This window comes from Marmota marmota, unplaced genomic scaffold (assembly GCF_001458135.2).
Source record: "Marmota marmota marmota unplaced genomic scaffold, marMar, whole genome shotgun sequence".
NCBI lineage: Eukaryota > Metazoa > Chordata > Mammalia > Rodentia > Sciuridae > Marmota > Marmota marmota.
The window spans coordinates 33,107,359-33,118,145 of record NW_025999932.1 but is presented as its reverse complement, the minus strand read 5'-3'; positions in this window follow the sequence as shown (position 1 = coordinate 33,118,145).

The window sequence follows — 10,787 nt, the reverse complement described above, 5'->3', positions numbered from 1 at the left end:
AAAAAAAAAAAAAAAAAAAAAAAAAAAAAGGGCAGCTGGGATTAAAACCAGAGCTAGAGCAGGTTACAACCCCCTAGCCCCGCCCGGGGTACCTTCTCATAAATTTACAATGGACACAGTCCTCGGACTGGTGAGTTTTTAACAAGCCCCTCCTTTGCAATCAAAGTTCACGGAGTAAAAGGAAAATAGGGCATTTGGAATGCGTGAGAAATGTAGTCTGATCAGAATCGCTAGTCTCCCACCAAAGAATAAGTTCTAGGGAATGTAGCCTCAGGCTGTCCCAAAGCCGCCGCTGTTGGGGTAGCTGTCATTAGAGACGCTCCTGTTCTCTTCACAGTAATTAGACCAAGAACAAACTAAACCCACTTGTCAGCTTCACATTACTTTGCCTGCCAAGAGAATTGATAAATATCCGGAGGGCGAACTACAATAGTTTAGATCCCATTTCAGTCAGCCGGTTAGAGTTGAGCTCTTCCTGCCCCCTTGTGTTTGTCTGGTTTCAGTCGTGTAGAGATTCCCTTTGTAACAGGTTTTCTTACCACCCTCATCTCCCCACCCTACTCCCCCCAAACTTCTCATAATTAAAGCGACCATTTTCAATTAGTTCCCCGAGCAGTCTTGCTTATACAATGTTCAAAATGTCTTATTTGGAGTGATTTTCCCCCTAAAAATAATAAATATCTGATTTTAAAACAGAAACACAGAATTAGAATAATAGCAATCTTGCTCTTTTCCTCCTCAAAGGTTATTAATTTGGAAAAGAGAGGTGTGTAAGAAACTGTTAATACCCTTTTAAATTTCAGTCTAAATTTTAGATATAGATGCATTCAAGGATAATTTCAGGATGTTGCCTATCCTTTTAACTCTTTTGTGCTTTTAGCTTTAGCTTCTGTGTCAAGATTATGTTTCTGCTTGACACATTCAGAGCTACTTCCCAGGCCACGTCATAAATTCTGTGAGTAAGTATTGATGTCAGATGGGAGATGTCAGATTCTGTTCTAGGAAGCACTCTAGGCAGTGGGTCCCTACAAGTCAAAGATGGAAAGTTTTGAAACTTTTCAAAAAGAAGCAAAACATTACTGCAAATAAACAAGGTTTAATTAACTGAATCTTAATGAACTTATTGTGTGTGTTCTGCACTGTTTGAGGAGCCTTAACTCACATTTAAAGTTGATGGATACATTTCACAATATTACAAAGTGAGCATCTAGGAACATAGAATGTGGCCAGTATTTTAAACACATGACAAAATTTCCATCTAATTCCTCACCAATTTGCAATTTTCTTTGACATTATTATTTTATAACTTATTAGGATTATTTTATCATACAGAATTCTAATGACAGAGATATGACAATATTCTGTTTCCTGTTCATGAATGGATAATAAGAAGATGCCAAGTGGAAAAGAAAATTAATTTCAGAATACACTCTTTCTTTCCATATTATGTTTCAAATTCTGGTTATTTGTTTTTATTGAAAAATGTCATCTTGAAGCCTAGTGGCTCTTAGTCAGCATGGTGACCCTGGGTGAGTTCTGACCAGAACCAGACCAACAACCCGACCCTTGATGCTTCCCAGTGGCTCCAGGGTTTTCCTTTTTTCTTTTTAAAGTCCAACTCTGTTTGACTTGCCCCTGATGATAAGATCAGCATTTGAAGTATGGTAGTATGCCTGAAGGGCAGAGTTCAATATTTTGTTTCATGCAAAGAATACAGGTCCACATTTATTTTTAAGTAGCCTAAGGAAATCAATAAACTATAATCTTTTTTGACTTTTAAATTTTACCTGCCGTACTGAAGTGATGGAATGTTTCTTGGTGTGTGTGTGTGTGTGTGTAACTCTTGGGGTTTTCTTGTTTTTCCTCAGAAGGCAGTACATATGATTTAATTAATAATCTTTATATTAATGACCATTGATAAAATAGAGAAACATTACCTTTTCCTCTAAAAGCCACTAACATTGATGATGTTCATCTCTTTTCAGAGTAATAGTACAGTGTTAAAAGATTTCTGTGCTTAATTAGCATGAAAATGTTTTTAAGACATTCTCAATATCTTAAGAAACTAAGTTAACAATGTGTGATTTTTTTAAAGAAAATCTAACCTTAGTCCTTCAGTTCTTATTTTTGAAAGCCTTGTAATGCTTCCAGTACATATTCTGAGCAAAATATTCATTAAAATATATATATTTTTTATATTTTAAACACTTGAAATGTCTCCTCAGAACTACTTAAAATTAAAATTATTGATTGTTAAAACTCAAATGGTTTCTGACCTAAGGTAAAGTACCAGAGAACTTGTTTTCTAAAGTAAATTCATCGTTCTAATGTGATGAGTTTAAGACTCAGACAAGATACACAAATGGAAATTCAATGGCAGGTTTGAGACTCTGAAGTCAGACTAAAGCTAAAAGTGTATCTATTTAAATTTTGAATATTACAGCTTTCATTGTAGATATTGTTTCGTTTTTCTATTGTTCCTCTACTGGGTCATAAGACTTTAATAGAGGAGAATGCCTCATAAACACTTTAAAAATATGTTCAGTATGCACAATTATACCTCAGTATCCAAGGGTACTGGTCCCAGGACTCCTGAGATACCAAATTCACAAATGCTCAATTCCCTTCTATAAAATGGAGAGTATTTGCATATAACCTATGCACATCTTCCCAGAAACTTGAAATATCTCAATATTGCTTATAATAGCTAATAAAATATAAATACTATGTAAATAGTTGTTGTACTATATTTTTAGGGAATAATAGACAAGGAAAATCAGTCTGTGCATGTTCAGTACAGATGTAATTTTTTTTCCCCAATCCAATTTGGGTGCATTTTAATCCCTGCTTGGTTGAATCTATGGATATGGAACCTGCAGATTCTGAGGGCTAACTGTAGGTATAGACAAAAGATTTCAGTTTTGTACCAATCATCTTTACTAGTTGTGAGCATGGTTTATTCCTCAATAGCTTTAATACAATGAGTTGCCTGCAAACACAAAACTTGACTGATTTCAGAGCAGCAATCAGGGAGAGCAAACAGCCCTGGACTGATTAACCAGGGGCTGATCCCAGCCTGGGTTCTGACATCCACTAACTGTATGCTGTGATTGTATGTGTGACTTGCACCACTTCTTCTGTTTTGCAATTTCAGTCTCCTCAAATGTAAAGTGAGGAACTGCCTTTGCAGACAGGTTCCCTTTTGGTCCTAATATGCTAGTGCCATAGGACCAAATTTATGGACAAACTGCTACTGTGCTTCCCCATATTCTGTGTGGTCACAGGCTGTAGTTCTCGTTCTTCCCAGAAAGACTGAGGGAATATTTATTTTTTAAAAAGTATCATTTTTACTATGTCAGAAAACTAAATCAGATCTCAAAGCTCACGCCTCTTGCCTGTAGAGCAATTATTCCTTTCTAAGGTATATAGAGCATCATTTGTGTCCATGGATGTGGGCAACTTAAATATATCTTAAAATTACCATTGTTATTTAGCTCAAAAGAAAATCGAGGGGCTGAGGTTGTGGTTCAGCAGTAGAGTGCTTGCCTAGCATGTGTGAAGCCCTGAGTTCAATCCTCAGCACCACATATAAATAAAATAAAATAAAGGTATTGTGTCTATCTACAACTAAAAAAATTTTTTTAAAAATTGAGATAAAAATCAATCAATACAAAACTAAATTAAAGTTATTTTGAGGATAGATGGAATTTTAAGATGTATCATTTATTTAGTGATTCATGTGGCTTACAAACACCCAGACTTTCATATAAAGCTGTGTTCTGATGCAGGTCTACCAGGTAAGAAAAGAACATTGACCCAGAAGCCAGAAAACGTTTTAAACTGGCTTTCCCACTTCCTTGAATCTCAGGACAAGTCACCTTGTCCATCTCTAAAAATGTGTGATTGGGAAGATATAATACATATATAAATACAAAGTATGTATGCATTTATGTATGGGTATATATATGCAAAGTAGAAATGATAAGAAATAGTCATTGTTTTTAACCCTCCACTATATATATTTATAACCCTCCAATATATATATTTCAAAGTAAAGATGACAAATTCTTGGTTTCTCTTTAATTCCCCTTTTCTCCTTTTCTGGACTTTTTCTTAGTATCTTATTAATGAAATGTTGTTTGATATGGTTATAATGAGTAATAATATCTATTGATAGTATGTATTAATTGTTCTATTAGTTTTCCTCTCTCACCTGTATCTTCAGTCTTTCTAGTTCCTTTGCTTGGATTAAAATCTTGCTTAATTTTTCTATTCTGTAGAAACACAGTTTTCCTCGACAGCAATAACTCCTTCAAGTAGGCACAAACTCTCTGGGAATATTCCTGAATCATATATCTCTGCTTCCTCAATTTCTTATCCAATTGATTCATGAATTTTCCATAAGGTGATGTTTCTTTCACAAATTCTCTTCATCATGCCTCTACTTGTTTTCTGCAGTCCATCATCAAGCTGGGGAGAATGTCTCTCCACAGTTCTTCCACAACTGTCTTCTCTTTCCATTCCTGTCTATCACCACCCTCTCTCTGCTTGCCATTGTTTTTCATCAAGGTATCTTCAGATCCCAGCCTCATTGCTATTAACATCTGCCACCTTACACATTGATGTAGATAAGACAAAGTCCATCTTTATCATAGTATTTTGCTAAAAATCTTTTCTGGTCTCCTCTTGCCTATCAAATGAAATGTCTCTTCCTTTCATGATCACATAAATGAATTCTGTGTTTAGGCATGGATTCCATCTCCAACAGAGCTTATTTTGTACATGCAAATATTTGAAAACCTGAAAAAAAAAATCCGAATTCCAAAACATTTCTGGTCCCAAGCATTTGAGATAAGAGATACTCAACCTATAGTAAGATGAAATTAATTGTAATTTTTTAAATTTACTTTCATTTAATCTAATTTATTCTTATTTTGTCAGTAAGCACAAAAACTTAAAAAAAAATTCACCAAACCCTAAGATGTTTCAGTTTTCTCAAATATAAAATGGTACAATTGATACTTATCCTCCTATAATGAGCAGTGATTGTGTCTGGCTCTCTCAAACATTACAAACATTATCCTCTAAGTGAGGAATTTCCACAATATGACTCTTAGTGGTAAAGACTCCAGAAGACCAAAAAGTCCGAAACAGTCACTTCCCCATGCCCTTGGAAGTCAGCACACTGGCCTGTGATTTAGGCTTGGATAATCTGGTCATGCCTGGATCTTTGCAATCACTTTGACAGAGACAGAGAATGATTCATTTCGTTGGTGTTTCTAGTGACACCCCAAATCTACAACCAGTAGAGGCAATGGCTTCCAAGTGGCTGGTTCACACTGGGTGCTGGTTGTAGTGGGGTGTCATTGGCAAAGTCCAGTGCCCAGCAGTGGTTGTAATACTAACCGTATCAGAATCTTTGCTTCTGGTGGCTTGGTTTTTGGTTTTTGTGTCATCCCAGAAATTGTGGAAGCAATCTAGTATCTTTTAACTTTCTTTTTGCTTACCTTATCCAAGGACAGTTTCTGTTGATTGGTATGAAGAAAATTGCATAACATTCTTGACTACTTTGCAAAGATGTTGTAAAACATGATGAAACTATTTTATGTTTCATATACATCTCATATACAGACGGAATTCCTTCTATACAGTATTTTTAGTGCATCTACATTTTGATTGGAATTTTCCACTTGTGGTATTATGTCAGCACTCAAAAATTTTTAACTTTGGAGCATTTCAGATTTCAGATTTTTAGATAAGGGATACTCAACCTGCTCTACTTTGCTATTGGCCGATTATTGTTTCTTTTTATATTCTGAAATATGCCAATTTTAAACTATCAGGAACATTTGGCCAAAACGTTTGGAGGAAGGAATGAAGCTAGGCCAGGCCATTGTGGCTGCAGAGAGCTGACCTTGTGGCCTGAGGCTCAGCCTAGAAACCTTCATTTGGCACCCTTTACATTAGTTTAATGTCCCTAAACATTCAGTTAGGCCATTTGTTAAGATATTTTTGAAGCCAATGATGTCAGGGCATTAACATTTACAGTTTCTCTATCTATGGATTTACAAATAAACCTTAGAATGAAGTAGGATATAAACAGTTTAAACAAGAGATCATCACTTGACTGGATCACAAAGAACAATAAAGAAAAAAAGCTTTTCCTTTACTACAATTTTTAAAAAGTTTAAAAATATATGAAAATATCTTCATTGATCTCTTTCAGCAGAAAATAATTATTAAATTGTTATTGGTTTAGACTTTAATTGAAATGCCCACTGTTTCCATGGGACAAACAATATGACATTTGACAAAAGCCCTTCTGAAGCATAATGCTCCATTCTGTCTATTTCTCACATAAATTCAGTTCTGTGATCTAAGAGTGCAAACTTAAGTTTAAAAAAATCTAATTTGAATGTCACATTAATAGTGCATACACTTCTAGTGAAGGAAAAAATACCTCAGTTCAATAGCTTCAGAACCGATTTTATAAATCTACAACCTAAGAAAACAATTACAGATTTATTTTTCAGGAATTATTTTTTAAGATGAATCATTTCTTGAGAAGGATTTCATTGGTAGGTCAGTTAACATTTCCCCACACACTTCTTTTTCTTTTTAATTTACATATTAGTCTCCAAGCCCACTTTTCATAGTTTTTCAGCTACAATCTGGAAAGATGCCCTGCCTGTTTATGCAATGTCCTACCTAGGATCTCTAGCTGTGTTCCCAAAATGCTTCTGAAGAGGTTTACCCCTATTATCTTTTGGAACGTATCCCAAATTCCAGTTCCCTGTCCCCTGCTGTCCTGGGTAGACTTCCCGATGTAACTTTTGCCATCTAGGATGGATGGTCATTTGTCTGCTGCTAAAAATCTTCCAGTGGCTTGCCATTCCAGGTGGGTCAGGCTCTTCACTGAGAATCCATAATTATCAGAAAGTCCATTCCTTTATGAAGCTAAAACTACTTACTGTGATTTCCATCTATTCACTTCTATAGCATGAACTGGATCCTATCTATTCCCTCTTCCATGTGACAGCTCTTTAGGTATTTGAGGTCAGGAGTCATGTCTCTACCATGGTATCTTTTCTATAGACTAAATAATGCTGCTTTACTCAGCTGTTCCTCGCAACAAGTATCTCAGAACACTTGCCATTTTATTTGCTCTGTCTTGAGATTACATGAGTGGCTGAACTGAGATTTGAACCCAGGTAGTGTGTATGTAGTGACTGGGTACTTTCATACTAGATGGTCCCTCTTCCATCCTCACTGTCCCTCCAACTTTGGTGGCTTAAAGTCACAGTCAAATCAGCTCCATTTTTCTGCTGAATATATTTGAAACAACAGAAGATAATTAATTGGAAATATCTCCAGCTCTGTTTTTTACCTCTTAAATTATAAAAACAAACAAGAAGACAACAACCAAACTTAAAAGGAAAGAAAAAAATATAGGAAGGTTGACTAAATTATGGAGAGTGTAAACTGTTACCCAATTTGTTGAAAAAGAGTTCAATTATTATTAGTCAGTTTTCGGTGGGAAAGGAATATTTTTAATTCTTATGAAATAGTTATTTAAACTTTAAGAATTTAGCCTAGGAACTAATTCATCTTGAAGTGAATACATAAATAAAGATGTTTATGGCAATATTATTAATAAAAGAAATAAACACAAAAAAAAGCTGACTGAAAGAAAATGGAAAGAAATTAATAGTAAATATATTGACTCATTATATTAGTCTGTATATGTTTAAAATGATATGTCTATAAAGAAGCAACAGAGAAAATTTATAATATTAACTATTACATGATGATTGCAATATATAAAAGAAGAATATAGGAAAAAAATTGGAAGAATAGGCAAAAAGAAAAATCATTATTGGTCTGTATTGATAGATTTATGGATTTTTTAGTCACCTCTCCATCACTATAACAAAATAGCTGAGATAATCACTTATAGAGAGAAAGGGTTCATTTTTGGAGGTTCCAGCCTTGACTTGTTGGTCTCATTGCTAAGGTCCTGTGGTGGAATAACACATCATGGTAGGGAGTGCATGGCAGAAAAAAACTTGCTCACCTCATGCCCAGGAAGTGGAAAAGGGAAGAAAAGAAAGAGGCTGAGGTCCCCATATCCCCCTTGAGGACATGTGACCAGAAGACTTTCAATGAAGCCCCAACTCTAAAAGTTTCTACCACTTCTCAGTAGTGCCATGGGATGGAGACTAAGCCTTTAACGTATGGGCTTTTGGAGATATATAAACTATGGTAATGGATGGCATTTTTTCTTTTTCATTTTATTAGTTCTAATCAGTTATACATAACAGCAGGAAGCTTTCTGATTCATTGTGCAGAAATGGAGCAGAGTTTTTCACTTCTCCAGTTGTACATGATGTAGAGTCACACCATTCGTGCAATCATACATGTACCTAGGGTAATGATGTCCATCTCATTCCACCATCTTCCCTGCCCCCATGCATTCTCCCCCCAGAACCCCTCCCCTTTGCCCCAAAGTTTCTCCACACATCCCATGCCCAGCCCATTATGGTTTAGTATCCATTTATCAGAGAAAACACTCAACCCCTGGTTTTCTGGGATTGACTTATTTAACTTAGCATGATATTCTACAACTCCATCTATTTGCCTGCAAATACATGATTTTATTATCTTTCCATTGTGTATATATGCCAAGTTTTTTTAAAAAAAAATCTATTCAACTATTGCAGGGCATCTAGTTTGCTTCCACATTTAGCTATTGTGAATTGTGCAGCTATAAACATCAAAGTGGCTGTGTCACTATACTATGCTGTTTTTAAGTCCTTTGGGTATAGACCGAGGAGTGGGATAATTGGGTCAAATGGTGGTTCAATTCCAAGTTCTCTAAGGAATCTCCATACTGCTTTCCAGATTGGTTGCACCAATTTGCAGTCCCACCAGTATGAGTGTGCCTTTTCCCCCACATCCTTGCCAACATTTATTGTTGCTTATATTCTTGATAATTGTCATTCTGACTGGAATGAGATGGAATCTCAGTGTAGTTTCGATTTGCATTTCTCTAATTGCTAGAGATATTCAACATTTTTTGTATATTTGTTGATCAATTGTATTTCTTCTTCTGAGACATGTCTGTTCAATAGACATACTGAGTGATTTTTGAGCATAATGAATTTGCTTTTCCATTTCCATACAAAATTTAACAAAGGATTATTATCTTTGCCTTTTGACCAAATAAATTAAAATATCATGATAGAATTCAGCAAGTGAAGGGTTTTCATACTGAATAAGAAAAACTGTGAAAGGGACATTGAGAAAAGTGTGTGGTAGCCTACTCTTTTCATAGCTGAGGGCTTGCTGGCCTTTAATGCTTCAGACTCTGAGGTGGGCATGAAGGTTTTTTCTTTTTCTTTTTCTTTTTTTATTAGTACCTTAATGGTTTAACCATACATTTTTTAAAAAAATCTATTTTAAAGTATCAGGTGGGCTAGATCTATCACATTTATGTCTTTGTAATATTAAGAGAGTGAATAACCTATAATGGAAGGCATGCAATGAAACATGGTAGGCGTTGCTTCAAATCCATGTTAACATTTATATATTTTTACTCAGTAAATATAGATAATGCTAAGTGAAGTTAGCCAATCCCCTAAAAACAATTGCCAAATGTTTTCTCTGATATAAGGGGGGTGGCTCATAGTGGGGTAGGGAGGGAGAGCATGGGAAGATTAGATTAATTCTAGATAGGGAAGAGGGGTGAGAGGGAAAGGAAGGGGGAAGGGGACTAACAATGATGGTGGAATGTGATGGTCATGTATGAAGATTTGAATTTGGGGCCAACATACCTTATATACAAACAGAGATATGAAAAATTGTGGTATATATGTGTATTAAGAATTGTAATGCAAAAAAATATATTTATCTGTGAATAAAAGACCATTGAAACCACCTGCTTCAAGATTTTAGGGGAATTAGTAAGACCAGGGGTTCTAGGAGCGTGAGTCTATTGCCACATACTTCTTTTTGCTGTAAAGTGAATTCCTTGATCAGAAGTTGCGTGGGATACCTTGAAAACAGCTAAAGCACCTGAAAGCTCACAGCTGTTAGTGTTGTCAAAGCATTGCCCTGCAGGGAAGGTCCCAGAAAGGGGATGGAGTGCTATAGCTGTCCATTTTCTAATGAAGCCTGCATTATTTCCCGAGTTGGAGTGAAAGGATCTATACCCCTGGGAACGGGGAAGCCACTTCCACTGGGGATGGAAAGGCTGTTGCACTAGCAAAGAAGACTCATCAGAATTTAGAGGCTCGATGACTCTGGCTTCATCAAAGTTTTCCTACATGCCTCGTAACTTAAAAGATCCCATTATTTCCCAGCTAGTGCCTGCAATTTACCTATAGACACCCTGTAAATCTGGGAGTTCAACTTGTATTTCATTTATGAAGTTTCAGGATGAGACTCTGTATTTAGTTCGTGGCAGTCTTATCCCTACAGCTACAGGAAATAAGAGTTTCCTTCAGGGTGAACACAGAAGGCTTCAAGCTCTTCATGCTGTGATTCAGTTGGGAATTGAAATCTCTGAGCTCATTTGTTTTTCCTGTACCAATTCATCCAACAATGTAGGAGCAACCAGTCAACCTCATTATAGTCATTCATTTTCCAGAAATATTCTGAAGTTACATATACACAGTAACCCAGACCCTTGCTTCTTATAAGTGGTTGATTAGAATTATTCAGTGCATATATTTTCCATACCTTAATTGCCTGTTCAATTCATAGATTATCCCTCTCCCCCCCCCCCC